Here is a 7,437-nt window from a genome sequence, read left to right as displayed (position 1 = left end):
TGTCCACCCTTGTTTGGGCCCAAGTGTTTTGTCTTGTTTGAGACAGGTTTTCCCTGTGTAGCCCCAGCTGTCCTGGAACTCACTCTGTAGATCAGGCTGGCCTCAAACTCTGAGATCTGCCTGCCTCTGCCTCCTGAGTTCTGGGATTAAAAGCGTGTGCCACCAAATCTGGCTGGGCAGTTTTGTACTGGGTAAGAGGTCCTTGTGAACACAGATATGCAGTGGAGAAGCCAGGAAAGTTAATCGAGAGGGCTTATTTTTTCAAAGGAAGGGGAAGAAACTCCCCTTTTGTCTTCCACCTAGGAGCTGGAGAAGGATGGAGTTTACAACCCTGTGATCTCTACTGTCTGTGGGGCCAGGCTTCACCGGAGTCCCTCAGAATATTATGCTTGCTTATCTGAGATCTTTCCCCGCTATGTCGTGAGCACTGCTTCCATTATGAGCGATGTCACTTGTACCTTAGAACAACCTAAGTGACTTCTATGTTATCTTAGGGCCAGGTCAACCCTGACTCCCACGGACCTCAGTGTACCTCAGTCGTTCTCCACAGCCCCTTATCTTCAGCATTGCTTCTGAGACGACAGAACCCATCCATATGGAAGAAACCGTACGTACTTTGTAAAGAGCATCAATGTAAACATACTTTAAGCCGTGTTGTATGCACCAGACTGAATTTAGTGTCATCAGAAAACTGTTTTTTTATGAAATGTGTTTAAATATGGCCAACATAAAAAAACAAACCTGGCACCAGACTCCAGAAATCTGGCCCAGCACTGGCAAACATAGTCAAAGGGAACCCCACACAGTTTGAGTGTTTGCTAGTTGAACTTACGTCAATGGTTGCTTCTCTTCCTCAGCTACCACCAATAGGGCTGTGAGGAATGCCCATACATGATATCTCATGTGGAAATACATGCTTTTCTTTTCTCTTGGCTGAATCACTAAGAGTTGGGTTACTGGCCATATGGTAGAGATGTGTTCAACGTCACAGGAACAGCCCCAATGGTCATCCAGCCTATCCTCAAACTCATGGCAACCCTCAGGTCCCCAAGACCTAGGGTTACAGGCATGTGTCACTGTGCCCTGCTCCCAAATGCTTTCTAAAACAGTTACACCGCTTTACATTCCCCTGCAACATCCTGGAAGAGGGTCCATCTCTGTGTGTCCTCACCTGCACTTAACACCTCAATCTTTGAGCATTTGCTCTCCCACGGGTGTGAGTGTGGCGGCACCTTCCCATGGACTGGACATGCATCTCCCTAATGACTCATGACACTGAGCTTCTGTGAACCAGTGGCCATCTGGCTATCTGCTTTATCTGTTTAGATCTTCACCTCCTCCCCCCAGGCTTGTATTACCTCACAGCGGCAGCTTGCAGCTGTAACTTGGTTCTGAGCCTGGACAGGTCCTGAAGAGCTCCCTTATTCAGCGTGGGGCACTCAGCTGTCAGCTGCTAGTGTCCTGATAGACTACTCTAATGATGGCACCCACATGAGAGCACCAAGGCATCCACAGGGAGCCTTGGCCATGGGCTGCAGCCCTGGCCCCACCTTGCCCTTCTGGAAGACACTCCCATAGGAGCCCTGGAAGAGAAGACATCTGATCACATAGTTTCCTGAGAGGTAAAATTGTTATTGGGATAAATTAGTTGTTCTTTTTAAATTTAAAATTGTATTATGTTTTTAAAAAAGATCTGTGAGAATTTCATACATGCATGCCATGAAACATGATCCTATCTGCCCACTATTTTGCCCTCCGATCCCCCATATTCTCCTTAACACACATCCCCTTCCAATTTTGTGTCTCCTTCCTGTTTTTCATAACCCACTAAGTCCAATTATTGCTGCCCATATACACATAGGTGTGGGGCACTCATGAGAACATGGGGAACCTATCCCAGCGGCCACACCCTCAGAGCAGAAAGTTTCTCCCTCCCCCAGGAGCTATCAGCTGCCAATAGCTTCTCAGTAAGGGATGGAGTCTGGAGAGCACTGCCCCATCTCTGCCTGAGTTCTGACTGGCATGATCTCATGCTGGTAACCACGGCTGTTGTGCGTACAATAGCCATGCTTTGTCTGGAAGATGGTGTCCCAACCACTTCTCCACAGGCTCCAGCTCTTGCAGCCTTTCTGCCCCCTCTTCCTTGTTGTTCCAGTCAGGGTTATCCCTGCTGTGGTGACCATGACCAAAGCAACTCCAGGAGGAAGCGGTCAGGACAGGAACTCAAGCAGGGCAGGAGCCTGGAGGCGGGAGCTGATACAGAGGCTGTGGAGGAGTGCTGCTGCTGACTGGCTTGCTCCTCGTGGATTGCTTTAGCCTGCTTTCTTACAGAACCCAGGACTACCAGCCCACAATGGGCTGGGCCCTCCCCCACTGACCACTAATTGAGAAAAGACCCTACAGGCTTTCATACAGGCTGATCTTTCAGAAGCATTTTCTTAATTGAGTTTTCCTCCTCCCAGATGACTTTAGCTTGTATCGATTTGACTTAAAACTACCCAGCACAAGTCTATGTGTATGAATATAAATACTTAAGGAATCTGACAACATTTTATCAAAATAACAATATTAGGTTCTGCCCTAGGACCTAGGACCTCACCAGCCATGTGCTTTTGACCGGGATTAAGTAGCAAGCATAAAAGTCCTTCTTGTAGAGCAGGCCTGAAATTCAATCAGAAAGCAATTAGTTACCTCCCACTACTCTTGGACCAGTGAGCCTATCTCATTTGTCTAAATGTGGATAAAATATATGAATCAGCCACCCTCCTGTGCAAACACCAAGCACTCGGAGTCAGTTATAATCTTTGCTACAATCCAGCCATTCAGAAGCTGATGAAAAGGCTTTTCAGTCAGCAGCCTGATGTTAAAGTCCCGGAACTCAACCAGGCCAAACCTGCAGTGTCACAAGCTCCAGGCCCATCGTCCCTGGGAAGCTGAGCACAGCTCCCACCTGCTGCCCAGGTAGTCCCCGAGGGTTCTTGATCATTCTCAGCTGTGTCTGTCTTCTAGAAGCCTCAAGTGTCATGCATCCTACACACACACACACACACACACACACACACACAGGCATGCTCACACTTGAGATTCTGTCCCCATTGTGAGCGCCTCATGCCCTCCAGACAGCTCTTCTAAGAGGTCCCCTCACCCTCATCCTACAAACCACAAAAGAAAACATTTCCGAAGCACTTCCAGGGCCAGCACAGTGGACTAAACTGCTACTCAAAGGCCAGGAGTTACACTCTAAGTGTGTGTGGGGGGGGGCAGTAAGTGTGAGACCAAGGATCGGTGAAGCCCCACAGGAACAAGGCCCCTCACTCAAGGCAGCCCCTCATCAGAAAGAAGAGTGGTGGCCAACTGGCTACTGGAGAATCTCTATCTCAAGAGAACAAGGGAACGGGGAGGAGGGACCGGCTCAGAGCAAGGCTCCTTTCTATGCTCACTGAATTACCCATGGAGGATGACTGCTTCCTGTGATGATCCCAGTCTTCCCTGCCCCTCTTCTCCATGGGGTTAGCTGCCATACATTGTGGGACCGTGAAAGCCACCCCGATTCCCAGTTGAGCTAAGGCTTGAAATCCCAGTGACCCTAAGGGGTGGTAGGCATTTCACCTGACTCCCAGGAAACCAGGCCCTTCACTAGTCGCAGCCCTCCATAGATTTGTGGGCATCAGTCACGTAAGGGCAATGCCCCAAGCCCCTTCACAGGTAGAGGATGTGACCACAGGTCACGTAAACTCAAGACAGATCTCCATTATAGTGAGGTACCCAAAGGTCTGGAGGCTTAGCCAATAACCTTTCCTTCCCAGACACTCCTCTCTGCAAAAGGTATTTAATCTCAGGCCCACCCTGAGAAGTGGGGTATGGTTTTACTCACCTACTTTCTGCCATGACAATAAATGTGTTAAAACCATGACTGCCTTTTTTCATCAGGACCTGCCATGGGGAGCCGTGGAGAAGGCCTTCACCTACAGAGCCATGGTTTAATCTACTGTAGAAGGCCTTTCTGCCTTCCCAGCGGTGGCTGCCAACAAGCCAAGCTCAAGTCTACTGCTGTCAAGCCAAAAACTCTCCTGGCAGGACCAGCAGGAGCCCTTCTTGTTCCCTCTCGGCCCTGGGCTAGATCCAGCTCTCGGCCCCTACTTCCTTCTCAGTTCTGCAGCATCCAGTGGTGCCTGGATACCCAAGAGCCTGAGAACCAGATGGCCCCAGCCTCCTTGCAAGCCTGGGGACCCCTGAGCCAGCTCCAGCTGTGTCCCTCTCCTCAGACTGTGCTTCCCCACCCCCGGAGCAGTGTCCTGGGGCTGCCCTATGACATCACACCTGCCTGGTGACAGCCTGGGGTAAGCGTGGTCAACTTCCACACCCTGCCTCCCCAAGCAGCCGAGCCCTGTGGTGGGGAGGACTCGGCCCTGCACATTGTCCTGGTTCTTCAATGAATCTGCTTCTCTCCTGCTTTCTGCCTTGCTGCCATTTTTCTATGAACAAAATTACCCCAGCAGGATGGACAGACACTCCTCCAAAGCTGCCCTCCAATGGTGATAAATGGATTCTCCTCACCACTCTCTTCCTTTGCCTGTCTCACAATGGGCCCTGTGATTCATCCACGTGAGGTTTTGTCCTCAGTCACCGGTATGCTTACCTTCTAATATCCCACTTGCCCCAGGACATTTTGAATCACCTTCTAGCACAAGATGTCTCAGGCGCACCTTAAACTGTCACTGCTCTAAACCCAGAACAAGCCAATGTCATAAACAGTGCTGGCCCTCTGGGTGAGGCTGACTTAGAACCCGGGATATGGTGAAGCCCCCTCATCCAATATAAGAAAGATCTGACACCAGAGAGGGTCTAGGAGTCTATTATATTCCACAGGCACTTGGGGCAGAGTAAAGCTAACCTCCTACTCCTGACCCCTCGCTCAGGCTCTCTGCCTCAAGGAGCAGCTTCTAGGCTGGCCTCTGCTAGCTGGCAGTGCTCTAAGAGTGTTCTCTCCATGCACTTAAACTGGCCCTGCAGCCAAAGCCATAAGCCCAAATGGTAAGTAACCTCACCAGGACTTCAAGGAGATGCCAAGCCAAAATTACAGCTATGCCTCTATTTGGCCATTCATTTCCAAACACGGACATTTAAATGCAGCCTCCTCAAGGACTCAGCTTCATGTGTCTAGGTCCCCAGCAATAGCAGGTGCTGATGTCATGGGCATATAAGCCTGAGGTCCTTGGGACTTGAAAGTACAGGGAGAGGCCACCCTGAACAAGGAAAGAGCTAGATCTATTCAGGTTTGGGGGACATTATAAACACATGTTACAACCTGGCAGCTTTAGCCCACTGTCCATCACCCCTGCAGGAAAAAATACATCAGGCCTTGCAGCCTACAGACCCCCAGAGGCTCCTAAGGTTGTCTGCAGAGCCCTTAGCTTTGATGGGGACAGAACACCTGTATGAGAAGCACTAAACTTGGAAGGGTCAGTGAGGAGACACATGTTCCCTTTCTCCTAGGATCCTGAAGTCCCCGAGGTCTGATCAGGTACAGACGGAGATATCATTCTACAACAGAAGTGAGATGTGTGGAGTAAGAACATGAAACCAGCCAAAGAGGGAAGGGATCAGTGTGTGTGTGTGTGTGTGTGTGTGTGTGTGTGTGTGTGTGTGTGCATGCGCTCACTTGTGTGCATTGCACGAGTGCATGTGTGTGTTTCTGTGTCTGTGGAGATCTGGATGCATATTAGTGCACATCCTGTGTGTCTCTGTATGTCTTTTTTTTTTTTGGTTCTTTTTTTTTTTTTTTTTTTTCGGAGCTGGGGACCGAACCCAGGGCCTTGCGCTTCCTAGGTAAGCGCTCTACCACTGAGCTAAATCCCCAACCCCCGTATGTCTTTTTTATGTCTCTGGGTATGTGTTTATGTGTCTATGGATGCAGCTTTGTGTGTATCTGTGTGTTTGTCTCTATGTGTGTTTGCATAGCTCTGTCTGTCTCTGACTCTGTCTCTGTCTTTGTCTCTGTGCACATGCATGCGTGAGTGCATGTGTGTATGTCTTTACCTGAGTCAACATCTAATTTAAGCCTTCACACGAGGATGGCTGGCTCACGCCAACACCCGACTCCCCACCTGTCCCCATGGGACTCATACACCATTTTGGCCAAGAGGCATCTACCAGGTTAAAAGAATGCCAGGGTTTCAGAAATAAAAAGATGTCAACTCACAGGGATCTATTTCTGCTTGTGGTAGCATAATGAAGTGCTCTCCCGCCCCTTACCCAAAGCTTTACTTTCTGAAGTTTCTGTTACATGTGGTTAACCTCTGTCTGAAAATAGAAATGGAAGCTTCCAGAAATAAATCTCAAGCTTTAAATTGCATGTCATCCCCAACGTGAAGAGATGTTATACTGTTCCACTCCAGAATAATGGGCTGTGAATCATCCCACCGCCGTGTAGGCCAGGGTGTCCACACTGTATAGGTTAACTGGTGGGTACCAGTTAACCACTTCGTAGCCACGTTATCAGATGAACTGCTGTGGTACGCCAGTGCTTGTGCTTAAGGGTCTTGTTTAGCGACAAAAGCAGCAGTGCTGGCAATTTGGAGTTTATGATTAAAATGTTATACTTATACTACTTGTCAATCTGCCGTATCTCCTAATTCATGTAGTATCTTTATCATAGAGTCTATGTGCAAAGGAAAGTGCATGTGATGCAGATAAAGTATTCAACATTAGATGTAGTTCTGGATACATATTGCTCCTAAAAAACACCCTTCATAAGTGAGTAGAGCCTACTGACTCTTGCTCCTTCCTCTTCCCCTCCTCCCCTTTGTCCTTTCTCTCCCCATTCCCCTCCCCACTTCCCTCCACGTACTCCTCTCCTCTTCTACTCTTCTTCTCTCTCATCCCTCTCCCTTGTCTTGTCCTTCCATTAAACCTCTCAAACGTTGGGGGAAAAGAAGAAGAGCCTACTGTATTCTGGCCTATTGGTGGCATTTCCCCCCTTTACTTCATGCTACCCCATCATTTAAGCCACTCAGGTAGGTAGGTAGTTTAGACTCACTGTCCGCAGGCTGGGAGCAACACAACAGAGAATAGAGAATGCACTTGCACCTAGACTTGCCAGAGGGAAGGATTAACTGCAAGAGCCTGGTTCTTCAGAGATAAAAGTTCTTGGTTTTATGTTTGGGTTTCAGTTGCAAGCTGCTCAGATGACAGAGCTTAGACCATAAACAGTGAGACAGACAAAAGTATGTTTGGAAGTCAGTACCTCACTCAGGGCAAGAGTTTGTCTGCAGTGGGAGGAGGAGCTAGCTGGGAAATGAGAGAGAAGGATGGCTCAGAACCTGGCCCTGGCCTCTCAGTTCCAGCCCAGGCTGTATACCTGAGGAGACTGCAAGAAGCCCTGGAAGTATGGTCCCCCTGCAATTGCTCACTGGGGCTTGGGAGATAGTTCCACTT

At 49.1% G+C, this 7,437-nt stretch overlaps 1 long non-coding RNA gene across 1 annotated transcript; it reads right to left on the bottom strand.

Annotated features, from left to right (window-relative positions):
* Nucleotides 1-2,510: 2,510 nt before the first annotated feature.
* Nucleotides 2,511-6,509, bottom strand: LOC134485128 (uncharacterized). The gene is made up of 2 exons (XR_010063039.1): nt 3,875-6,509; nt 2,511-2,661 (listed from the first exon to the last, which is right to left on the bottom strand). It is a non-coding gene; the product is annotated as an uncharacterized LOC134485128 (long non-coding RNA).
* Nucleotides 6,510-7,437: the final 928 nt, after the last annotated feature.

Source organism: Rattus norvegicus, chromosome 1 (genome assembly GCF_036323735.1).
Source record: "Rattus norvegicus strain BN/NHsdMcwi chromosome 1, GRCr8, whole genome shotgun sequence".
Classification (NCBI taxonomy): domain Eukaryota; kingdom Metazoa; phylum Chordata; class Mammalia; order Rodentia; family Muridae; genus Rattus; species Rattus norvegicus.
The sequence above is the reverse complement of the archived record's forward strand: the minus strand, read 5'-3'. Positions and strand labels throughout refer to the sequence as shown.